This window comes from Tursiops truncatus, chromosome 15 (genome assembly GCF_011762595.2).
Source record: "Tursiops truncatus isolate mTurTru1 chromosome 15, mTurTru1.mat.Y, whole genome shotgun sequence".
Classification (NCBI taxonomy): Eukaryota; Metazoa; Chordata; class Mammalia; order Artiodactyla; family Delphinidae; genus Tursiops; species Tursiops truncatus.
In genome coordinates, this window is record NC_047048.1 from 32424374 (window position 1) to 32451164 (window position 26791).

At 40.5% G+C, this 26791-nt stretch overlaps 1 protein-coding gene across 19 annotated transcripts in view; it reads right to left on the reverse strand.

Annotated features, from left to right (window-relative positions):
• The window catches only part of RBFOX1 (RNA binding fox-1 homolog 1), a 2189093-nt gene that overhangs the window by 790842 nt on the left and 1371460 nt on the right, over positions 1 to 26791 (reverse strand). The window lies entirely within an intron of this gene.

Consider the following 26791-nt stretch of genomic DNA (forward strand, 5'->3'; position numbering starts at 1 on the left):
ATGTAAATCTTTGGACATTCACTATCAAAATACTGTTTCAAAAGGAAGCTTTCTTCCCTCTTCTCAACTTGCTTGTTCTAAGTACATAACTCCTTTTTCCTGTAATGAATTTGCCTCGCCCTTTCCAAATCAGCCCCCAAATGTCCAATAACCTCTGACTTTTCCATTGATTCTTGCATTGCATGTGTGTATTTTAAAACATCTAGAACAGTCGTTTTCAACAGGGGCGATTTTGCCCCCAGGGGACATTTGGCAATGCCTGGAGACATTTTTGGTAGTCATAGCTCGAGCCGAGGGGGTGGTGCTACTGGCATCTAGTGGACAGACGCCAGGGATGCTCTTAAATATCCTACAACACACACAACGGTCCCTGCCCCCAATAAAAAATTAACTGACACAAAATGCCAACAGCGGAGAAGTGAGGCTGAGAACCCCTGATTAGAAGGAAATACTGATAGCTGTTGACAATGGCTGCCTCTAGGAAAGAGACGGAGACAAGAGGACAGTACCACTTTTTAATTCTTTCATTTCTGAACTGTTAACGACTTTTCTTTACAACCCACATGTATTATTTTTGAAATGTTATGACAAAAGTGAAAAGAATATTTTAACTGTTTTTAAACGTTCTCTTTAGGGAAGGGTAAAAAAAAAGTTTAAGTGAACTTTTTAAAGGAAGGCAAAACATATAGTAAATATAGGAAAGATTATTTTCAAGGAACTGGGTGATGAATCCAAAGAGCAAATTCCTGTGACAGGGCATCAAGCAATTTACCCTTCTCAGTGCTGTGCTGACAAAGGACGATGTTAACTTGTAGACTTTTATTATTATTTATTATGATGATGATTAAGAAAAATAGAGATGTGATCAACATATTAATGAAAAGCTAAAGTCCGGAATTTACTACAAATCACCACTTTGTGTTCAAAAGAAAGTGACATCTTGAGTTGTTGCTCAGGCAACTATTTACGTTCTTGAAATTTCTCTTAACCATTCTATGACTTTAAGACGCAAAATGTAGGGACTTCCCTGGTAGTGCAGTGGTTAAGAATCCACCTGCCAATGCAGGGGACACAGGTTCGATCCCTGGTCCGGGAAGATCCCACATGCCGTGAAGTAACTAAGCCCATGCACCACAACTACTGAGCCTGCGTGCTAGAGCCCACAAGCCACAACTACTGAGCCTGCGTGCCACAACTACTGAAGCCCATGTGCACCAGAGCCCGTGCTCCGCAAGAAGAAAAGCCACCACAGTGAGAGGCCCGCACACTGCAACGAAGAGTAGCTCCTGCTCGACACAACTAGAGAAACCCTGAACTCAGCAACAAAGACCCAATGCAGCCATAAATAAATAAATAATTTTTTAAAAAAAGACGCAAAATGTGGACAAAAATTTGGAAATCCACAGGAAAGAGAACTGTATACCCTGTTCATACTTTCGTTCACATGGCCAGCTCCTTATCCTTCAAGATGCAGACCAGATGCCACCTCTTCCAGGAGGCTGCCCCTTGCTATAGTCTCCTGGGATTCCCTCAATCCAGCCCACAGCACAGAACTTTATTTGTCTCTGATTACCTGTCTAGGTCCCCTAAGGCAGGGGTATCTGATTATCCATCTTTGATTCTGCAGCAACTACAACAGTGTGTGATACTTAACAGTTATAGAAAACATCAATGGGATGGTAACTAACTGAATGAATGAATGAAAAAACAGACATGAGGATGAGGAATCAAGAACAGGGAAATTCAAAAGCAAGGGGGATGGGGTTAGAATATAGTTCAGAAAGGAGGGAGGTAGCACACTCCCTTAGTGGTAATTTGAGGTGGGTGGAGAGCACAGGAGAGAGGGCTGGTTAACACAGGCCCCGCCCATCCTGGGGTCCAGGGCTGGTCCTGTCTTTTACCGGCTCAGAGCTTGATACAATGGCTACCACCCCCGGATGCTCCGTTTCCCATTTGTACAATGGAAATAATAGTAGCAGTAAATTCATGTGATGGTTATGAACATGCAATTGGAATCCTACCTATGAAGCACCGAGGAGAGTGTGTACATATGGAGTAGCTATTAGGGATTGCCGTTTTCGGCAATGAATTCTAATGGCTATCAGAACAATTCTTAGCAGCACATACTGATTAATACTAATCCATGCCCTTTATGTGGCTGACTCTGCCAGGCATTTTAAGGCATAAAGAGATCTAAGACGCAGCCACTGCTCTCAAAAGGCTTAATGTAGTTGCAGAGTCAGACTATCCCCACCTTTGTCCACGGGGTCTTTTCCATCCCTCTCCCTTCCTCCAAGCCTGGGTCACCCAGGAAAGCCAGCACTTGGACCTTGAAAAACGCACCACCGTGTGTAAGCGTGAATTAGCATGGCGTTGTCTAACCTCATACCTTCTGAGCAGCTTCATCTGCCGTAACTTAGATTGTGATGGGAAATAAAATGCAAGCACGGCAAAGGGCTCACTGTGCATGGCAAGACATGTTTTATCTCTAGCCACGGAGTGCAATTGCATTCCTGTTGTGAAACCCAGATTGATGCATGCGTTTTACTTATAACCCTTCCTCTCGAAGTTCCTCCAAGTTACAAGTTAGCAATGAAAGTTTGCAGTGGCTTTTCAAAGGCCTGCTGGCATCTCCCTTGATAGCCTTATTCTTGCAAGTGTCAGTAGCAGACCACAGGACGGTCGAGTCAACAGGCACTGGAGAACAGATGCGTCCAAGAAAGAATAATGGTGATGGAAAGGGAAAGGCAGAACGTAGAAGTAGTGAGCACGGATCTTCAGGCTGAGACTACCAAACCAGCACCTCAAACTGGCTGCCATCCAACCATTGGTGCTTTTCCCCTTTGGCATCACCTGGACTTTGAGCATGACAAGAACCTCTTTCTACTTCCATCTGCCACTTCTCAGTCCATCTCCTCCAGTGGCCATGGAAAACCCACACAGAACCATTTAGCTGACAGTACACTCAGTTTGGTGACCATTTCTCAATTCTATACATTCGCACTGCCCTATTTGGCAAGGCAGAATGTATGGTAGCCAAGAAGCATCAACCCCCAAATAGTAGAAAACAACCTAAGTAAAGAGTAGGGCTCTGGAAAATAGTGAAAGAATTAAACATCGTGTTACCGCATGACCCAGTGATTCCATTCCTAGGTGTATACGCAAAATAACTCAAACAGGTGCTCAAACACGTGCACACACATGTTCATAGCTGCACTATTCACAATAGTCAAAAGGTAGAAACAATCCAAATGTCCATTAGTGGATGAATGGGTCAAATCATGGTCCATCCACACAATGGAATATTATTCACCCATAAAAACAGATGACATGCAAATAGATGCTACAACATGAATGGTCCTCAAAAATATTATGCTAAGTTTAAGAAGCCAAAGACAAAAAAATCATGTGATATGAATCCATTTATGTGAAATATCCAGGAGAGGCAAATCCACAGAGACAGAACGCAGATGAGTGGTTGCCAGGGGCTGTGGGAGGGAGGAAATGGAGAGAACCTGCTTTAATGGGTATGGGGTTTTCTTTCTGGGTGACGAAAATGTTTTGGAACTAGATAGAGGTAGTTGCACAATAGTCTGAATGTACTATGTGCCACTAAATTGTTCACTTAAGCATAGTTAATTTTATGTTATGTGAAATTCACCTCAAATAATAACCAAAAAAATATATATCAAAGACTAGAGCAGTTCTCCAATTCTAGGACATAATAGGTCAGGTACCAAAACCCAGTAATGGAGGAAAAAAATAGAGACCAAAGTCATGGTCATGGTTAGATGTCAAGCGACACTGAGCCTGACACAGGTACAAGAGGAGAGTCCATGGGTGTGAACTTATAATAAAGGGCCTCAACACAGATAGAGGCACCTGGCATTGAATCTCAATACTACTATTTTTCTAGTTGTGTAGTGCTAGCTACTTCACGTTTCTGAGTCTTGCTGCCCATATTGGAAACAGACGGGAATCTTCTTTGTTGGGTTCCCTCAAGAATCCAATGACAATGATTGCAAAACTCTATTGTAAGTCATTGTGTATAACACATAATAAGTGTTCAGTCAATGGTAACTTTAATTATTATGTAATCGTTATTCATGGAATGTGTGGTCAAGGTTGCCAAGGATGACAGAGGTCAGATCCATGCATTTCTTCCTGAGGCCAGTGGACTGGGTAGAGACCATTATTCTCATGCTGATAACAGAAGCCCGTGAGGGTGAGCCCAACTGCACAAGAACTTCTAATGCCTCTGCTGACATCAAGCTTGCTAACATTTCATTGGTCAAGTTAAGTCACATGGTCAAAACCAGCATAAATGAGACAGGAAATATATGCCTGGTACAGTACTCTAATGAGAGGAACACAGCAAAGCACACGAAGACAGGGAGGGATGAAAAATTTGAAACGTTAATACAAATATATCATGACATCCCAAGATATTTTTATTCCCATTTTAGAGACAGGAAATCAGACACTTAGCAACTGTGCCGGGATCGTTTAGCTTAAAAATGACAGAGCTGGGTTTAAAACCAGGTCATCTAACTCTAAAGCACAATAAAGGGACACAGTGAGATTCTGGGGAGATGGTGCAGGAATGGGGTATGAGGCAAACCACGGAGGGCATGGCCCCCATTGTCTGGTATGAATCACATTCAAAGGATGTTTTACGAATGCTCCAATTATTGCCAGTAACAGGATTTCTGTAGCCAGACATGAATTTAAGAAAGAAAAGTTCTCATATAATAGAAATGTGCTGAAAGCACCCAACTTCGGGGGGACCTGCTCCAAAGCAAGTTTTAAAACAATTCTTTCCATCACTAGCCACGTAAAGAAGGTGACACCTGCAGCTGACAGCTAAGCAGCACCCTCCTACGTGAAAGAGGTGTTCTGGTTAAGTGTGTTTGAAATTATGACAGATTAAAGCGATCAGAAATGCAGTACCCGGGTGTCTGCTTTCACTTTAAAATCTCCGGAACCAAAGTTCCTTGTCTCCAATCATGTGGACAATTTTATGTATTACAGGTCCAGTCAAGGGGTGAGCCCTTACTCAGAACCCCTACTCAGCAATATGCATGCTGCCATGTCAAAGCTTTCTTCCAGAGGGCGTTCCTTCTACGAGAACCTAGACTTAAATTCTAGTCCATCAATGTGCAAGAATCGTCTGAAGGTAAACTGGGGCCAGGCCTGCAACAACAAAACCCAAGACTGACTTTCATCTAGAAGCCTTTCTTCAATAGGCAGAGTTGCCACGATTCTTTTAAAATGGTACAACACCCAAAAAGGAGCTCTTCTCCCTGAAGTATTTCCCCATCTTATTATTGCTCATACTCTAGATCTCAAGGTCTTCAAGCAGCTTACTTCTAAAAGCTCAACATTGCCCTCAGCATCAATGGAATGAAATTATTTTTCTAATTGCACCCAATGGCATAGACACAGTGTTGACACATTTGGTAGGAATTGAATTTTTTTCTCCTAAAGTAATTATTAAGAACAGAATATTAGATCATTAGCACCTGAATGAGGGTTGTCTGCAAACAGCGGGAGAGTTTTTGCTGAGCAGTTGAGCAATGGAGTGTACTGGTTCAGAGTAAGCGCTCTGGAGTCAGGCCGACCTGAGTTTGAATCCTGGCTCCCACGACTCACAAGTGGGCAACCTTGGGCAGTCACATAATGTCTCCAATATTCAGTTTACGACTCTGTAGGAGGATTCGATGAGATACTGTATGGATAGAGACTGCACAACATCTGGCACAGAGGATGCGGGAGTAATGGTTGAAAAATAAAAATAGATCACAGCACTCATTTACATAACGTCTTTCAATGGATTTCCTGCTAATAGGACCCAACCCATGACTGGACATGGCCCTGCAATGCCCAGCATTTCTCTCCTCTCCAACCTCACCTCCAGCCCCATCCCTCCTCCCGTGTTGCAGCCTTAAGGACATTGTACTTCACTTCTTCAGATTCCCGAGACCTTTTCAGATGCTGCTGTCTCTCCTCCCAGTTTAGCCTACTGAACCCCACTCATCCTTCAACCATCTTTTCAAATGTCACTTTGAGGAGGTCTCCCTGCATTTGCATCCATCCTCTCTGTTTTCTACTCTCGTGGCCCCGGTGTAACTTCCTTTCATGGCTCAGATTAAGGACTGTAATCATTGATCGTTTTGATTCATGCCTGACTCCCCATCCCAGTTAGACTCTAAGCTCTGTGAAGCTGGAGAACTTGTCTAATTTGCTCCTAGAACCCGGCATCAGGCCTGATACATAGTAGGTATTCAACAGCTAGTTATTCAATGAATGGATGGAAAACAATGTCACAGAAAAGAAGTAAAAACAGGACTAGTGCATGAGCTCTGTCTTAATGAGCTTTCAGTTTAAACAGCACAAAAGGGTATTTCTGACTCTCTTTAACTCCCTACCACCCCCCACTTTCCCTTCATGTTACTATATCACAGAAGGAAATAATAATAATTATTATTATAATGTTGATGATTCAATGAGACCGTCTCATGATGTTGGCTGGTTTGGTGTGTTGTTTTGTAGTTTTAAATAAGCTCCCTATGTGGGCTATTAAATAAAGTAGGGAGAAATGAGAGGAATTATGTGTCTGCTTTTCACCCCAGGACAAGTTGTTATGTTTGCCTGAATCTAATTTCCCTTTGTCTAGATCACTGAGCGGAACCTCAGATATTGCCTGTGCCAAGATGAGAGTGTTGGTGGTGAGGCCTGGTTAATAATTTGCTGGGTAACTTCAGGGAGGAAATGCACCTGGTCTGGGCCATTATTTCTCTTCCTTTATATAACAGGGCTTTTGGGGCTGAGCTGAAATGGAGGCAGTGAGAGGATAAACATTACCTTCTTGATCTATCCCATTCATTCCCAACGGATCCTTCCCAAACTGTGGATGTGCTTCTGCCATTGACAAGCCCAGGAGGTTTTCTTTTATTACTAGAGGAGGGAGAAGGTTTTGATAGGGAATGGGATTTGGGAACTTGAAAAGGGGATAAGAAAATTCAAAATGGAATGAAATGGCATCTGCCCCCTACTCGGTTCCTGGGGTTGATTCTGAGCCACCTGTGGATTGAGGGGTTTAGATGCAGAAGATGGAGGAGGCTTAGCATTGGCACAAGCAAAGCTACTTTGGGGAGCAGGTGACAAATCATAGCACAGAGCTGGGAAGGGGGCCATTTGCCCCGTCTCTAAAGAAAATGGAAGGATGGTCTGAGATCCCAAAACTAGAGCCATGGGAGCATCCAGAGGTGACATCTGGGAATGGACATCAGAGTTCTCCAGATAAGAAGCAGTGATGGTGGGACTTCTCTGGTGGCACGGTGGTTAACAATCCACCTGCCAATGCAGGGGACACGGGTTCGAGCCCTGGTCTGGGAAGATCCCATGTGCTGCAGAGCAACTAAGCCCGCAAGCCACAACGACGCCCGCAAGCCACAACTACTGAGCCTGTGCTCTGGAGCCCGCGAGCCACAACTACTGAGCCCACGTGGCACAACTACTGAAGCCCGTGAGCCTACAGCCCATGCTCCCCAACAAGAGAAGCCACTGCAATGAGAAGCCCGAGCACCGCAAGGAAGAGTATTCCCCACTCACCGCACCTAGAGAAAGCCTGCGCGCAGCAACAAAGACCCGGTGCAGCCAAAAATAAGTTAAAAAAAAAAAAGAAGCAGTGATGGTGAACCCCTCAAAACAGTTACATGGGTGGGGTCAGTGGGAAACTGGAAAAGGTATTTGATTTATGGAATACGGACTTAAGTTACACCCAGTAAAGGCTGCCAGAAATAATTTGGGTTTTTTTTTCATTTTTTTAAAATTGAAGTATAGTTGATTTCCAATGTTGTGTTAGTTTCAGGCATACAGCAAAGTGATTCAGTAATTCATATATATATATATATATATATATATATATATATGAAAGAATATATATTCTTCTTCAGATTCTTTTTCATTATAAGTTATTACAAGATATTGAATACAGTTCCCTGTGCTCTACTGTAGGTCCTTGTTGTTTATCTATTTTATATATAGTAATGTATATGTTAATCTTAAACTGCTAATTTATCCCTCCCCCTGCCCCTTCCCCCTTTGGTAACTGTAAGTTCGTTTTCAATGTCTGCGAGTCTATTTCTGTTTTATAAATAAGTTCGTTTGTATCATTTTTTTAGATTCCACATATAAGTGATATCGTATGATATTTGTCTTTCTCTGCCAGAAAAAAATTGGATACTCCCTAGGGTACGGTGGAAGCCCAATTTTTAGTAATAAGCCAGTGATTTTTTTCCCTACAGTCATAATTTTGGTATATAAAGTAATTGTGACCTGATTTTTCAGCCATAAAACAATGAGTCCCCTGGACAAAGAGGCTGCATTTCTTTTTTTAAATGGGAGTGAACAAAATTCATGGTTTTCTTCATATATCTCAGCATTGTTTAACTGGTTGCCATGACAGTGTGTCATTTTTTCTGAAATACAATTTTGTAAAAAATCAAACAAACAGACCAAAAAGCAAAAAAAAAAAAAAAAAAAAAAAAAAAAACGGAGGGAACTTTTAAAATTCCTCCTTTCCTTCCCTATTTTTCTAGTCTCAACAGAAAGACAGCAGCAACCCCTAGAAGCATCTTAACTCTGACATAACTGGCCAAGGATTCAGGGACTCTCCACCACTGTGTAATGCTTTATCTCCCACGATGCTGAGTGGAAAACCATATATGGTAAAGCAGGGGACCCACAAGAAAAATGCCAGTCCTATGCACAAATGAGGGACCAGTCAGCAAAACTCCAGTTTGCTCAGGGCCATCCTCGTTCCTAAAATATGCAGACAAAACCTCGGCATTAAAAACTGAACCAAATCTTTGCGGTGCAAACTAGCACTTGGCTTTCTATGCTGCCATTTCTAAGGTCCTGTTAGGAGAATCTCCTTGCTTGGTCTGCAGGGAGTAACATCCATTTTGAATGAAGTTCCAAACAAAACAGGAAATGCAAAGAGCTCCTTAAAATCCACAGACATTCATTCTAACAGGAGGGAAAATAATTTATCCCTTGGGGCCTTACTTTTAGGAGTCATTAATTAATTAATTTTAAATGACTTTGCTTTGATAGCAAGTTTCTTATAAAGGCTACATCATCTGGAGACTAATGAAAGCAACCTTATACATTGATTCAAAAAATCAAACCAGCAAACATGTATTGCACTAGGTCTTTGGAGAAATGGCATGGCTGTTCCCATTCATGTTGAGAAGAACTAATACATATATATGTTCCAATACATATAAGTTCCAGTCTACAACCTATTTCAATATTTTTCCCCTTCGTCTTGTAAATATCAGCACTCAGGTTGTTAATCTTCCCAAAGCCAGAAATAAGTCATGCTAATTTTGGAATCATATGAGGACTAGCTATGTAATCACTTAAATACCCTCTTCTCCCAAACTGAACAAGCTGGAATTCTGTGATATTCATGGAGAAAAAAAATATTCTATAATATCCAATGAAAAGATAAAAATGTTAAATGTTACCTGGCTCAAACCTAATCATATTCACAGAGGTGATTTTATCCAATACCATTTATCATCTTGGCCAACATCATTGGGTCCAATTCTATTGGTGCAGAGTTGAATGATAATTTTCCTCCTCACCACTTTTGCTCTTTGGTTCATTTTAAAGGCATCTCAGGCTTTCCCTACCCTAAGTCAAATCCTGCAAAGGCAGTTCTGTACAATGCTTTTCAATCACTCCTCTCAGAACCATGAGGCCTTAGAAGTTACCCCGCAAAACTGAGTTTCCAATAAAGGCATCTTAGCAATGGCATACCAGACAGAAGTACCCAAGTGTTTTATAATTATTTCCACAAATTGTTTAAATCCATTTTGGAATAGTGAATTATCTGGTAGTTCTATGGTTATAAGTAACAGAATCTATGGCTAACTTAAGAAAAAAGGGGGATTTATAGTAAGGATATGGGATATTTATGGAATCGAGGCTCATGAAAGGGAACTGTTAATGCAGAAATAAATACCGTTGCTTCTTCACTATATCAGACATTCTTCTAAACAGTCAGAGTCCCAGGAGAGAGAGGACAGCTGGCTAGGCTTAGATTCTGTGTCCATCTCTTCACCATACTTGGTCAAGGAGGAGAAGGAACTCACAGAAGCTGTCTGCATGGCCCTCAGGGGAATTCTTCATCTTTTAGAACATCTGCATTGACAGGCCCATTTGGATCACAGTGTGGTACAAAGGTAATCTCTCCAAAATAAAAATTTAAAAAAGGAGGGCTGGCTATTTTCTGGATAGCTAAAAACAAAACCCCAAACAACAAAATCTACTCCAAATTGTATGGACAAACACATGTAAACCAATGAGGGTGATTGAGCCACAGTGTTCACTGTTAATTACTATCCCTGGATATTAATGCCCGTTAAGGAAGAAAAGATAGATAGGTGTTTCTTTCCTGGGATCTTTCAGAGCTGATCTTATTTGGTTTATTTGGTTATCGAAAGAGAGAGAGAGAGAGAGAGAGAGAGAGAGAGAGACAGAGACAGAGACAGAGAGACAGAGAGACAGAGAGAGACAGAGACAGAGAGACAGAGAGAGAGAGAGAATGCATCTCAGGGAGACAACCAGTGGAAGAAGCTCTACATGGCTGATCATGTCAAGCTCAACTCAGGACAAGTGGGTCAGCTCATCTTAGTGGTGTCTATTCTTTTGGGCAAAAGCAACTCTCTCCAATTTCACAACTTCCAGAAAGGCACTGGGCTGGTGAATTACACTTGGTATGCCAGCACTCTTCCAGAGGATTGGAATGAGATTTCTGGCAGCTAAAGTGTTTTTTAAAAGCCACCGCTTTCTATGATTGCCCCCATCTTGTAAATGACTCTGTCGCTGAGAATGACCAATTCAGAGACAACGCAAAACTTTTCCAGAGCTCCAAAAACCTCCTCTAAACTTCTCAGATTGCAGTTTGTTCTGCGCCGCATTCCTAAGGATGTCTGATGGGGTCGTGATTCAGCACCAAGGTGCATGCCACTTCGGGTTTGACTTTATATACAACAGACTGAAGTCTTGGGTGCTTAGAAACTTACTAAACTCTGCCTCCTGGGATGAATCACTGCTCTCCAGTGTAGATGGAGAAGAGAATGGGTTTGGGAGTGAGCCAGACCTGGCTTACAGTGTTACTTTACTTCCTCACTGTGTCTTTAACTTCTGAGCCTCAGTTTCCTCTTTTATGAGATAATATGTGTCTCACTAATTAAACGAAAGAGCACATAGAAAGTGTCTGGCACAGTTCCTGGTGCTTAGAGGAAATATACATTAGTTTTTTTCCCTTGGTTTTGGATTATCTGACACTGTTCCCTACTAAGGGTGTCACAGTAAGTACTGACTTGGCTAACTACATATTTGCAAGGGATGGTGATTTTCTGTATGTTGGAGATTCTCTATCTCATGTCTTGGAGAAGATGGAGACACAGAGTTAAGAGTGTTTGTCTCTGGAAAGAGAAACAGGGATACTTGGGGGCAGGAATTGGAAGAAGAATTGTTCTTTATTGTGTGTCATTTTATAACATGTGAAATTAGATATGTATTAGAATGTATTACCTATTAAAAGTTTAACTTAAGATAATAACCACCACCACAAACCCCGAAACAGGATGATGAATTTGCCAATCATTGCCCATCAGGCAATACTTACTGAGTATCCATAACAGTCACTCTCAAGATTATCAGAGAAAATGATGCTGTTGTTCTTTCCATCTAATAGTTACTCATTGGAGAAGCAGGGGGTAAGCTCACTGGGATATAGTTTACTCACTTAAAGAAAAGGAACTGTACTTTGATGGCTTTTAGGAAAATTATCCTGCAAGAGGAGAATTAAAAGTCTGCTTCAATAACGTGGGCATAATCAGAAGGAAATCAGAGTGAGGGAGATAGCAGCAAGGAAGGAGAGAAAAAGAGATGAGGCAGTTCCAAAGGTATGAGACCTGAGCAGAATATAGACACGACCTGCTGGAAGCTACTAGACACCTCGATAGGATTAGATGCACACATAGGGTTAGAATATATGTCTCAGTATCATATGCCAAGCAAGTCCACAACAGTGAATGAGCACATGGACTCAGGATTCCAACCCTTTACTCAACCCCAACATTATTCCAGCGTTTCCCGTCTCAGTGAATGGTACCACTATCCACCAAACAAACCAGAAAGCAGAAGTCGTCTTTGACTCATCCTTCTCCCCAAATCCCTATTACAAACTGATACCAAACTCTCTTGATTTTATGCCTTAGGTCTGTTGAATCTGTTCATACATTCACTTCTTTCCATCTCCCCCAACATTTTAGTCTAAGACAGCATCACTTCTTATTTGAACTATTGTAACAGACTGTAACGGGTCTTCTTGTTCACTCTTTAATCTATTTCTGAAATTGAAACCAGTGTTTCATTTAAGAAGGAGGAGGAAGGGGAAGAGAAGGAAGGGGAAGAGGGAGGCGGAGGGGAAGGAGGGAGGGGGAGGGGCAGAGGGAGGGGGAGGAGCGAGGGGGCAGAGGGGGGGAGAAGCGAGGGGCAAGAGGGGGGAGAAGGGAGGGGGAAGGGGGGAGCAGTAAGGGGGAAGAGAGAGGGGGAGGGGAGGAGGAGCTGAAGAAACAATAAAGTTAGAAAGATATCCCTCTGGTAATACAAATAAAATAATGTTATCTCATTAATATAAACTTTACCATTTTAGCACATATCATAATCCAAATTTGGTACTATATATGACTAAAGGATATGTAAGAAAAAAAACAATAAATGATAACATTTGCAGGGAGCAATCCCAGATTCCTTAAAAACTAATTTTTTTCAAGTACTCTCCACCTAAGGTGGTGAATACATACATACAGTTTTATTTACTCATCAGAATAACCCCAGCAACAATTCTTTCTGAAATTATCTAACATTTATTAGCTTAAGGTAATACATGAATTTGAAAAGAATGCAAATTATAACTATATTTGTTCTGATTTTTCTTATCATAAAGGACAATTTCCCATTCTATCTTTGGAAACAATGATTTTCTGGTGATATTAAACTAAGTATTCAACATCATCCGACTAGTATAAAGCTTTGCAATGATTTTCAGAAGAGTACTCACAAAAATCTTTAAACAAATACTACCTATAGAAGAGCACTGATTAATTAATTCACCAATTATTCTCTTATATTGTGACCTGTGACAATTCTATAGTGATTTCTATTCCAACTAATTCTATTCTAAATCATGTAAATGTTCTAACTGGTTCTTGGATGGGTCATCTTTGTGAACCACATACATCTCCAAAGTGCTGGATGATGCCTTAGACAGTTGGAGCGAGGAAATATTATTAGCATGCACCAGCTTCTCCACTCCCCAGCCCACCAAAGATAACTCTTTTTCCAGCTTTGTTTCTGGAATTTTATTGCTTGGAACTAGCTCAATGGGTAAAAAAATAGATCAGGAGAAGAAAAGACTAGGGATTCATGTTGCAAAGAGCCAAATTTTACTCTCAGAGAAAGGGTAGGAGAGAAGATTCAGACAATGAGGGGAAGAGAAGGATGTGAAAGGGCCTCCTATGGCTTGAGTATTAGTGTTTTGGGAATTGATAGTGGAGGGAAAAAATGTTTCTGAAAAGAGCAGTGGATATTGTATGAAGGATGCAAAGACTGGAAAAGATGGGTCAAGAGAATTTTAAAGGTGTTCTTAGCATAATTAATAATTGACTTCTCCTTTGTAAACATCCTTCAAGAGACACCAAGAACAATTTGATGTGCTCTTGTTGTCTGGTGGTCTGTATTTCTTTGCATGTGATCATAACTAAGGCAAGACATTACTGGGTCTGTTTTTTTGTTTTCCAGTTAAAACCAAGCCTCACTGTTTGGGATAAAATGGACTCTGAAGGACATAATTCCAGGTCTCACAGTTTACCTAGGAGAAGTCAGAGTGACAAGCACACATACTTGGCCACAGGGGGGGAATGGGCCTCAACCGCAGCCTCCAGTGTTAGGGATCTCCTTGAATGAGCACCACCGCACTTTGCCCCAGCCATCTGCAGTGTCAGCACTTGTATTCATCAGGAAGCTAGCTCTTCTAATAAACGGTTCATTCTCATTATTGACACTCTTATGGAAGAACACATTGTGAAACCTGATATTTTTCATCCAATTAATATCCCCCAACTTCTAGAGTAGCCCATACACTATGTAGAGTCCCATTCAAATTCTTTATCTGTAGCAGGAAAAATTATTTATGTGTCTAGAGCTGTTGAGTCAGTTCTATTAAAGGGCATAAACTATCCAGTCAATCTTCAATCAACAAATAGTTATCTACCTGCAATGCGTCAGGGGTAGATGAGAGACTACGGGTGGATCCGATTAGAATTTAACCTCCATGAAGGAAGGAACTTCTGCCTTTGTCCATTGCTGTGGACCTAAGTACTTAAAATAGTAGGGATATTGGATAAGACAGTCATTTTTATTTGACTTCATTAAATTTATCACATCAAGACACACTCTAAGGTAAAACTTATCAATATACCTTAGAGTATAAATTTGTATACACAGCTTAGCTTCATATATAACACATAGGTGTTAGGAAATTCTGGGTTCCGACCAATATCCCAAGTCTATAATAGTGGTAAGAGCTTAGCATTGGTTTTATACTGTAGTGGGGGTTCTTTAGCAGGAATTCAAAATGTAGGCTGTGAACCTCCTGGTGCAACTATACAATGAATTTTCCTTTTATGGGAAATAATATTCTGAGAATTACTCTTCTTTGGCAGTGGGGTTTGGAGATTTGGGTCATTGGGATTTGGATTTTATGTATGGAGAACATCAGAAACATCGCTTAAGGAGCATTCATATTTATAATTTACAAAGTATGTTGGGATCTGAGTATTACTCTTAACAAGTAGACCCAGGTCTCTACTCCCTATCTGGTAAACTATCTGCTTATTTGTACAAGGGAAAATGAGTAATGGGGAATGATTCTTTGGCTAAAGTCCCATTGGTTTAGGAATCTGGTTTCCTTGTCCTTTAGATAATTACATTCCCATAAATAATTTAGGAAAACAAACTTTCCTTTAGTTGTTTTCCAAGTAGGATTAACGGAAATCATATGTAGACTGTACTATGTATTCATAATTTTGGATTTCAGAAAAGTAATAACAAAGTTTTTGGGTTTTTTTTTTTTAAAGCCACAATACCACCCTCCCTTTCTCACTTCACTGGGAGGGAAGGGTTTTTCTTAATTGTGCCTGTAGATTGGCATTTCTAAGGCTGGTGGTAACCTTTCTCTTGTAGTTTTCTGCTTCCAAGGACTAAGGACAAGCAAAGTTTCAAAACGAAACAGTGCCAGTCCTGGGACTCAGTACCTTTAGAAAAGTGAAGTTTGCACTTTCAGGCAGAGAGCTAAAATGCATGAGGATCAAGTGAAAATTGTTGACTAATTTCCATCATCTGGTTTCCTAAAATGTGCAGCTTATAGCAATCTTAAAAACCAAGGCATGATCTAGCTCATAGGGTGTGTGTGTGTGTGTGTGTGTGTGTGTGTGTGTGTGTGTAGGGTACATAAATGGAGAAACTAAACACACACACATACCCAGGATCATTTTTGAATACAATATCATTTTTAACACAGTGAAAATTAATAGTCCCTTTTCTCAATGGCAAATCATCTAAAACACTTTTAGAACCATTTGGGAAAGGAGAGAAAATAACATTTTCTGTTGAAGAAGCTATCTTTCCCCCTTCAATAGTTAGCACTGAAGAACCTCAAGTACTTTTTGCCTAATCCTACATTTTTAGTTCCTTTAAACAAAGGCAACTAGGATGGTTTATAAAATTCTTTCATAGCTGAGTCTCTGAAAATCTCTCAAGCCAACCTTCATCAATAGCCTGATACCATTTCAACAACTGATTCTTGCAACAAGAGGAAGGTAACATTTTATATAAACTAATAAAGAAAAATAAAACCGCCAAATGAAATGGTTCTTCTAAATTTAGGTATTAAAAATAAACATCCAATAATAGGCAAGCAATGAAATTCCCCAGAGGAGCACAGGAGAACTCTTTCCAGCTCAATTAGCTGATTCAGTGTGGACACGTGTGTCTCACAGCCCTCTCCCCAACCTCCACCCCAATTATGGGTGTACCTCTGCTGTACCTTAATCTTAAAGGGCACCGACTTTCACTTATGTATGATGAACAGAATTTTACTGGGTCACCATGAATTGGCTCAATCATCTTTATATTTGCTGATTACTAGTCTATATGTGTGTGTCTTGTTTTACATATTTATCATGAACTGGAAGATCCCCAGTGGAAAAAAAGCGAGCATAACCTAAATGCAACTGTATTTTCAATATACAAGTCTGACCATGGCAAGAGGCTTGTATGGTTTTATTTCAACGTCAGGTCTTATTTGTATGTCCTGAATATCACAATTAGCATCACACTTCCTAGTAATTTAATAGTATGGTGAAATACATATGAATATACACCTTTAAATTTTTCTTTCATGTTTAATCCAGATTCTTGCTACTCAAAGTGCCATCCAAGGCATCAGCATCGCCCAGGAGCATGTTCGAAATGGCTAACGTCACGTCAATCCCCAGATCTACTGACTCAGAATCTGTACTTTTAACAAGATTTCCACGTGATTCCTCTGTGCGTTAAGGTTTGAGAAGCACTGCTCTAGATAAACCTCTCACGTTTTCATTTATTCAACAAATATTTATTGATTGCCCACACTGTTGTCAAATACCACGGAAAGACACTCACCCAGGGGTAAGACCAGTAGTGAAGTATTTTCAAGATTTCCTCTGAAGAAGAGTAATAACCCACTTTCGTGGCAAAATAACCAGAAGAAAGTAGAAAAAAAAATCCCCCCATCTTGTATTCCACTTATACAAAAACCACTCCCATGAGATACTAGTTTAAAAAGCTTTTCTGTGATCCACTAGCTTCCGGAAACCCTTACTTAGTACTTTATCCAAAAGGTAAAGAGAGCACTTTCAGTTAAACTGAATGGCTCATGGGCCAACCCTGGTGCTTGTTTAAAAGGCAAAATTCTAGGGAGAGAAAGGGCAAGAGATGGGAAGAATCAGAATGAGCAGGTATGCTGAATTTGCTCTTCAAACAAGCTGGCCAGGTTACTACTGTGACCTCTAGAAGCTGGTCACATACATACCTGGCTGGGCAGCTTTCGCACCACCTGGAAGCTTGTACAAATGCAGAATCCCGGGGTCTCACCCAGGCCTACTGAGTCAGAATCTGTGTTTAGCAAGACCCCAGGTAATATCTGCTATCTAAGTGAGAGTTTGAGAAGCTCTATACAGAAGTATAAGAACCACGTCCTTTAGTTATTACATAAAGAACAAATATGCACCCCCAGACTTTTAGGGTGATTGATCCTTCTTCTGATTCGCCCAGGACCAAAGTGTTTCCAGGATGCTGGGTTTTAAGTGCTGGGCACGGCAACTGCGGCGATCCAGGTAAATGGAGATGGTTAGTCACCCTACACCATCTTCACAGCACGGCACAGAATGAAGATCAGGTGCTCCCAGATGCCCCCAGCCTCATTCTCTGTCCCCGTCTCAAGATGGCATCAAAATAAGCTCATTCTTCCTTTTTTTTAAAAAGTAAAGACCCCTTCCCCACTCCAAGATGGAATAAATGGCCATTTAAAGAGAAACTTGAGATATTAAGAACAAGAATTCTGTTGTTTTCCCCTAAACCTCTACAGAAAAGAAGAGTCATCCGTTCAAACTGCAGATTGAATTACAGTCCCCAAAGCGTACTAGGGAATACAATCTAATCACAGACGCTCGATAAACTATGGTGCCACTAAATCTGCTTTACTTTTACTCCAATTGTTCTATTTATCATGGATTATTTTTATTATCCTGGGCATATAAATATTTTAGTTCACATATACAATTTAATTATTTCAAAGCGCAAAATTAAAGCCACAGGAGGACATTTGTTCTGGCCGCAGAAAGCAAAGGCACTAGTCAACCAAGAACAGATATATGTGTGTTTGAGTGGAGACAGCTGTTATCCTGGGTAGCATGGCTGCAGTTAGAATGAGGGGTTTTATCTGGGTTTCCTATTTAAACATCAGGGGTCTGGAGTTGTTGCTGCTTCAGAATTAGGCAATGTTTCAGCTCCCTGCCATTCTGAATTAAGGAATATAGCTGTTCTCGGTCTCTCTCTATCTATTAAACAGGACCACCTGGTGCTAGCCTCCATTCCTTTTGTCTCAGAATGTTTTTCACCTTTCCCAAGTTCATCGATTCTCAAGCTCTAACCTTTTTAAGAGTTTTATCAAAAGTACAAATGTCCAGGTACAATCCCCAGGAATTCAGGAAATGTGGAGGAGGATCCAGGAACTTTTCTCTAGAACAAACACCTCCTGGTGATTCTTAGGATGTGGCTGGAAGAACAGACGTAGAGCAGCCCTGTTTGGATCAGTGCTGCTGATCACAATGAGAGATAATATTTATTAGGTGCCGACTACGTATCAGGCACTGTTTAAGGGTGTGGCACATATTTGTAATCTTTCTAACGTCCCGATGAGTTGGGTGTTATCACCATCATCAACATTTCTAGTTTGTAGATGAGGACACAATGGTACAGAAAAAGCCTAATCACCTTCTTCAAGGTCAACCAGCTACCAGGTGGTAGAAATGGGACCAACACTCAGGCAGAGTGATTCTAGGACTCATGGTTTCAGACAGGAAGCTCACCAAACAGTTTTGAGCATTCAAAATGCATGAAGCCAGGCATGATGGACCCAAGTGCCACAGTTCAGAAAGACTGGACGCTCAGTGTATATAGAAGGAATGGTCCAATTTACTCATAAATCGCTAGGTCTCTCCCAGGACCAAGGACAGTGGTTACAGTGAGTAGTTTGCTGTTGTTTTTGCTGCTGCTGCGGCTGTAGTTTTATCTCTTGTTTCATGAAAAGGCTTATTTTAGCTCACTGTAATATGGCATATGCAGTAACTGCATCAAGCCAGAGGAACCTGAAAGCAGGAACGTATTAAGCACGTGCTTGGGGAAATGGTATACGTTATATACATTTAACTGTTACACCTCCCTGACATCGCGTATTATTAAGCAATAAACCTTTCTCTCTCTTTCTCTCTCCCCCTTAAACAGGACCACCTGATGATAACCTCCATTCCCTGTCTCTGTTTTTCACCCTCATGGCTCTCAAACTTTAACCTCCTCTAGCCTTGTTTGTTGCAGATTCACCAGGATCCCAAGAGGGGTTCTGGACTAACAACAATAGCCATCCAAGGCATTGCAAAGCTGGACGGAGATTCCTTAGCAGATATGGGTGATTCAGGCTGATCCTCGCTACCAAATGCTGCCAGTGTTGCTGGTAATCAGGGTGGTGACTCAAGGGATGGCAGAGCCTTCCACCATTGAGAGGATTGACAGGTTGCTTTATTGATTTGCTTCCCTAGAGCATCCCACAGAGTTGAAAGCTTTCAGTCCAGCAAACCAAATCTCAGTGCTGTGCACAGCATCTTACATTTGCCTGCTATATGATGCCCTGTTTTCTCCCTCTTACCCATCAAATGTTCCAACCTGAGATGTGGAAGAAGAAGGTAGATAGAGATCGTGGTCCATTTACCAAACAACAACAAAGATGGTGATCATACAACTTGTTACCTTTTCCCTATCAACCCCCAAAATTATCAAAGAGAGAACGTTGATATGGATAGCTAAAGGATACAGAAGAAGCTGGGAGGCAGACACAGACACATCTCCATGGAGAGTTTATTATAAATACGTGCTCAGGGGAGGGAGTTCATCATATAAGAACCCGTAGCCCATAAGTAATATCTGTATACCTTTGAGAATTATAATAAATAAAATTTAAAGAAAGAGATGGAAAGAGAGGGCTCTCCTTTCTGGGGTGTCTATGATAGATGTAGATACAGACAGAGTAAAGCAGCTACATGAAAAATTAGATAAAGAAATCACAGACGACATCTATTCTGTTATTGACAGTGAAAGAAGAAGTTATTTCTCAATCGCAGGAAATGACCCAGAGCAGTGAATATATATTTGGCAGTGGGTGCGGTGCTTTAGTTGTTTTAAGAAATTAGGCTCAATTTTTCTATTTCTTGGTTTAGCCAGAGAACAACTGTGGTAACCATGACATGTAAAAGACATGATTTCATGGAAAATAAGCCCTTATCCCAGTGATTCTTTTTTTTTTTTTGGTCACGTCACGTGGCTTGTGGGATCTTAGTTCCCCGACCAGGGATTGAACCTGTGCCCTCAGCAGTGAAAGTGTGGAGTCATAACCACTGGACCTCCAGGGAAGTCCCCCAGTGGTTCTTAATTTGTGAATTTCACTGACGAGCAAACACATTACAAACATATGACAATAGGAAGGGGAGAAAGACGAGGGTTGGGTGATTGGGGGGGGGGAGGCTGGCATCTGTGTGCCATTCCTTGTTTTTCTAGTGAAGACAAAACTCCCCATGCTGATTTATTTCTTCTTATTTTGCTGTGGGCTGGGGAGAAATTGGAATAGTGCATAACTGGTCCTCAAGTTAGCATTGGAAAAATCACTAAATTAGATGAGCATTCAAAGCCTCTTCTATGAAGGTGAGTGTGTAAGTTCAACAAATGTAGGTGGTATGTGGACACAAGTGAGTAACCTAGAAGCCACAAATCATCCCAGCTTGGAATCAGCACTGTGAACTATCTGGTCCTTCCTATGAATCAACAGAACGTGGCTTTCAGAAGAGGAAGGTAGGGCTTCCCTGGTGGTGCAGTGGTTGAGAGTCCGCCTGCCAATGCAGGGGACACGGGTTCGTGCCCCGGTCCGGGAGGATCCCACATGCCGCGGAGCAGCTAGGCCCGTGAGCCATGGCCGCTGAGCCTGTGCGTCCGGAGCCTGTGCTCCGCAATGGGAGAGGCCACAACAGTGAGAGGCCCGCGTACCGGAAAAAAAAAAAAAAAGAAGAGGAAGGTAGATAAACTGTAACCAGAATCCCATCTTTAAAAACAAGTGACATCTATCTTATCAACTCTCAAGAGAACATGTGTAGCATGGAGGAACCAGAATTAGACTGACCGCCAGGGGAGGCAAGCTGTAGTCCTCACTCTGTCGAAACCTAGTGATCTAGGGGAAATTATTCAATATTTGAGGTCTCAGTTTGCTTGTCTGTAAAATGAATGGGTTGGCCCAGAAGCTTTATGTCCCTCTCTTTTTCCATAATAGAGGAGGGGGGGAAAGCCCTTGACAACTACCTTGGACAGCAGTGCCTGCACCAGATAAAATCCATGCACCATCTGCTACTGAAAGAAAACATTAAAACCTGTTTCCCAACATCAACCACGCGTCCATTGGAAGAGCAGTGAATCCAAACTGCTATTATGATTTACATTAAACATTCTGGAATGCATACATTGGAGCCATGAATGATGTTTGGGGGGTTTAGGGGGTGGGTTCTCCCACCTGCTTTAGATGCTTACAGAATATTCAGTGATTTATATGTGGTCACTGAACAAAATAAGTGTTCTGCTAAACAGCCTATGCAAATGACTATGCACCAATCACTTAAAAGAATTAGGAACTTATAAAATGACCATATGTAGTCATTATGAATAATTATATTGAGCCACAAAGGAAACCTCTCCCCCAACCCTCCCCCTGAATCCTGAAGGGAACCTAAGCCATAGAGAGGCAGCAGGTAATTAAACACCAAAAAAAAAAAAAAAAAAAAAAAAAAGAAGTCTACAGTTATGGAAAGCAATTTCCTGCAGTTGAGAATGCCTTATACTTGTATCAGCCTGGTTTGAAAGTCCTCATGTTAAAAAAAACCCAAAAAACTATAGGGCAACAGGAAGATCTCACAGAAGACCTGAAAGTCCCATGTCTTTCCCCAGCAATCCTGGGTCAACTTCTGCAGGCAGTATTGAGAAGGTGAAGCTTGGGAACACCTTCCAATCCAGGAGTAATCGAACAGTTCACCTCATCCCATACTTCCTAAACTTGTAGTTCAGTTATTTCCAATGGTAGTTGGCAGTATGTTGACTCCTGTTTGGTTGAAATTCCCTGGCATGCTTCATTACCTAACCAATAAAGCGATCTAGCGGAGTTATTGAATCATACATTGCTTGCTCTATTACCACCCTCTTGCTTTTATTTCGATATGTGATTGTTCTCCTGGACTATTGCTCAAGAGGGAGATAAGTGTTTCATAACATTTTTTTTTTAAATCATTCCCATCGGCTATACAAGACCTCGACTTTAATACACCACCTCCTCCTAAATGAAGCAAACAAGCAGCCAAAACCGTACATCAACATAAATCCAAAATAAACCACGGAAACTAATGCCTGTTGCTGTGTGACTTTAATTTAATATAGTCCAACAACAGGGTGAAAACTGCAACGACTCATTATTTTCATTTCCTACAGAGCCAGTCACTTTGATTCCATATTTCTTTTTGGCCTGAGAGTAAAGCTTCCATTTTATGTTTGTGAAGAGTCAATGATTTTGCATTGGCAGGAGGGCCAGGAGTTGAAACATTAGCTAGTCAGTGATGTGGGGGGGGACCCAGAAATGTTTGGAAATTGACTAAAATGTCTAAACGCTTTAGAATGCCAACGACAACCACTGGGACCCTGCGGTTTAGTAGCATTTCTCACGGGGTGTCCTGGGTTAAGAACAAGTGGGAAAGTTAGCATCTTGTAAGGAACTTATGGAGTCTGATCAATCTCAATGGAAGAAAATCAAATTTCAGGGAAAAAAGGTCAATATATCTGCCGTCAAATTTCATTTTAAAAATTATATGTGAAATCTATGGGTAAAAGGGAGACTACATTTCTCTTCCCATTGATCCATTAGGATTTCCTTAAAATTACAAACACTATCTTTGTAAATATGATACCATTTGACCAACAGGATCACAGTATCTGTTTTAAATTCTGGGATCTTAAAAAGAAAATGATAAACTTGTCTGGCCAGTGCTATTGTCTTGTGCAACTATATCAGGGACTTTCGTGAGATCTGGCAGATAACATCTAGTGACTGGTTAACAGATGCACGGCATCTATTTTAATCCCCTTCCAGAACAGCCTGTTTTGAACTTTGGAGAGTGTCAGACAAGGCAGACATGAAAACCTGCAGTCAGGAAGACTTGACATCAAGTTGCCATAGAGAACATCATTACACGACAGCTTTTTCCAACCCTGAGTTAGTGCTGGGTGACTGGGAACTGGGTGGCACTGAGTGTGTGTGGGGGGACACTGCACAGTTTAGAGTCTTTAAATGGAATGGTTTGAGGGAGAACCGGGAATATGGAATTTATCTCTCCGCCAGTCTCTCTGGAAGGTGTGAACATGTTGACTCTTAATTATATATTTTAAACTCTCCGTCTTTTCCAAATTAGAAAAGATATACTCACCATTTTGTATAAATACATGCAATTATAGAATTCTAAAATGCTGAATGGAACTGAAAATGTCCTCAGGCATTACCCTATGCAAAGTTTCCCACATTTTAGATGCTGTTATACCACCTTCATGATTTTTAATATATGACTATCATCTCTACTTATGACTCTTCAACAGCATCTTAAAATTGACCTTGTTTTTGTTACAAATTACTCACTTTACCCATGTATTAAGAAGTAATATACATAAAACATAGTTTTCGTGTTCTGCAGTTTTGTCTATTATGTAATAGAATTAATGTGACAGTTTGTGTAGCAAAATTCAATGTAAATTCTTTCATTTTTCAAATAGGAAAACAGAATTCCAGAGAGAAAATAACTTGTTCAAAGTCACACTGTAAATCCACGACAGATTTGGGGACAGAACTCAGGTCTCCTTAGCCCCAGTCTCAAACTAACACACTCTCTCTCTCTCTGTCTCTGTCTCTGTCTGTATGTCTGGAGGTGAGAGATAACACTTATAAAGTTACTTAACACATACAAAGTACTGCACCAAGGCTGACTTCATGGCTGTATGACCTACACAGTCACACAGTCCCCCACACTCAGAAAGGTCCAGCACTTGGTTTAATGCTCTGCTTTTGCCGTCTTAAAATTCTTAACAATTTTTTAGCAAGAGGCCCTGAATTTTCATTTTGCACAGGCCTTCATATATTATGTAACCAATCCTGCCTGGAGGGCGAGAAAACAATGCAAAAAATCTTAAAATAAATAATCAATAACCAACCATACATAAATGATGTATTAAAAAAGAAAAACAACTTCCGCGTAGCTGAGGTGATGGCAGCTGCAGAAACTGTAATCTCCAGCACCTTCTCCAGACTCCACAGATCAAGAAGAACAAACCAACCATGTGAATTCCACACCTTTAGCATAATTTCAAGACAAAGAACAGTATAACTTTACACAACCTATGATTTCAAAATAAGCGCCACATTCTAGTAAAACTATTTCTCTTGAGTTTTGACAAGAATAAGGAGAGTTCAGAAAAATATAGGGAAGAGAAGAAAGAGAAATAGAGGTGTTCATTGAATTAAAATCAGTTTGAGAAGGAACATCTGTCTTAAATGTGAAAATATGGAGAAATAGACCTGGCGGTTCACAGCACTAACTACAGGGGAGGGACATAACAGTGTTCTCAGAACGTGGGGAGGCAGTATTGGAAAGACAGTGGTTCTGAGAAATAGACAGTAATCAGGATGAGAGAACTGAACTTTGGAAACTCCGAAGTGAAGGGAACACAGAGCAAGATGGAGGAATTAAGGATCCAGTAACACAAAGAAATGCAAAAGAACACAATACACATAACTCCTCCTCTTGAACCTCGCTGTCCACAATAAAAACCAACCATTAAAGAAAATACACTTCACTCTACTGACAGAGGAGAGCATTTGTGAACTTGAAATCTTGTGAAGCACCCCCACCAGTAGCCTCATAAGCCAAAAGAGATAATCCAAGCATATCAGCTACTGAAAGGCCTCCCCCAGGTTCCAAGCATGCTACAGAAGAAAACTGGAAGACAACATCCCATACTGAATTAAATATCTCAAAAAGGCATTTGGGAATATATTAATCATAAATTCAAAAATATAAAGTGGAAATGGCCGAGACATAGGAAGAATGAAATGGGCATTGACTGAATTAATCAATGAAATAAAAGAAAAAAGAAAAATTATATAAAAATAAAGTCAAGAGCTTCCCTGGTGGCGCAGTGGTTGAGAGTCCGCCTGCCGATGCAGGGGACATGGGTTCGTGCCCCAGTCCGGGCAGATCCCACGTGCCGCGGAGCGGCTGGGCCCGTGAGCCATGGCCGCTGGGCCTGCGCGTCCGGAGTCTGTGCTCCACAATGGGAGAGGCCACAACAGTAAGAGGCCCGCGTACCACAAAAAAATAAATAAATAAATTAAAAAAAAAAAGTCAAAATTATAAAGTGTCCCAGAAAACAAAAAGGGGTTTGAATGAGAGTTTAATATGAGCATTAAAGCATTAAAATAAAACAATCAAGAAAGTAGACACAGTGGAGGAAATAGAAGACATGCAAAGAATATCCAACTTATGTAAAATGGAAGTCCATGGGGAAGAAAAAAACAAAGTAACAGAATGGAATAAATATTTGAAAATATAACCAGCTTTGGAATAAAAACAAACAATCAAACAAAACTTAAAATTACAGAGTTTTTAAAAAATAACAATAATAAAAATATTACACATTAAAATCCAGAATCTAAGTGTTACATTTAAAAGTGATCAGAAGAAAACTCATAGCATAAACACCTTCAATAAACATTTTAAAATGTCAATAAATTCATTAAACTCCCAACTCAAAAAGTTAGAAAAAGACCAATAAATTAAAACACAGAAGCTTAAGGAAGGGATTCATAAAGATAAAACCAGAAATCAATAAATTAGGAAAGAGAAAAACAATGGATATAATCACCAAATCAAAATTATATTATTTTGTAAAATAAAACCAACACAAACTAACCACCACTTAATGAAGGGGACAAAAGGAGAAAACACAGATATACAAATAAGAAATTACAAGAGAGAAACAATTAAAACAAAGTAGTTTTTAAAAAAATCATGAGACTACTTTGCACAGTTCTATGCAAATTAATGTGAAAATCTTGATGAAATGGAGAAAATGAAAGAAAACAAAGAATGAAAAATCCCATAGAAAGATGGGCAAAGGAAACAAACAGACATCGACAAAAAGAAATCAATATAAAATGCTTCAAGTATATAAAAAAGATGTTCACAGCACTGAATCAATATGGATTGGGAAAGGGGAGCCCACTGGCTTCAATAATTTGCTTAAATTCATACAACCAGTACAAGTAGTAACAGACTGTAGTGATTGCCTGGCTCCAAAATGCTTTTTTTTTTAAACGTATTGCCCTGATTTTATCAGTGGTTCACTTACCCTCGACACACTTCGGTTTCTTTGCCTTAAAAATTATAGAATTGAACTAGACAACGTTTAGAACCTCTTAACATTGTAACATTCTGGGATGCATCTCAAAGACTGAACCTCATCCTTCTGATATCAGCATCTGACACCACTGGCCACAAAGACCATCTATTCTGTTGAAGTCCTGGTAAACCATGGTGTGGTTATCATGGCTTGGGAAAGAATTCAGTGACATTCATCCTATCATGTCCTTTTCATGGTTTGTAGTCTTCAAACCTTAAGTTCTTTCTCAAGAAAACTCTACTTAAGAGACAGGGGTCCTGAGCTAAAATCATGATCTACTAAATTCAGGGAGGTTGTTTAG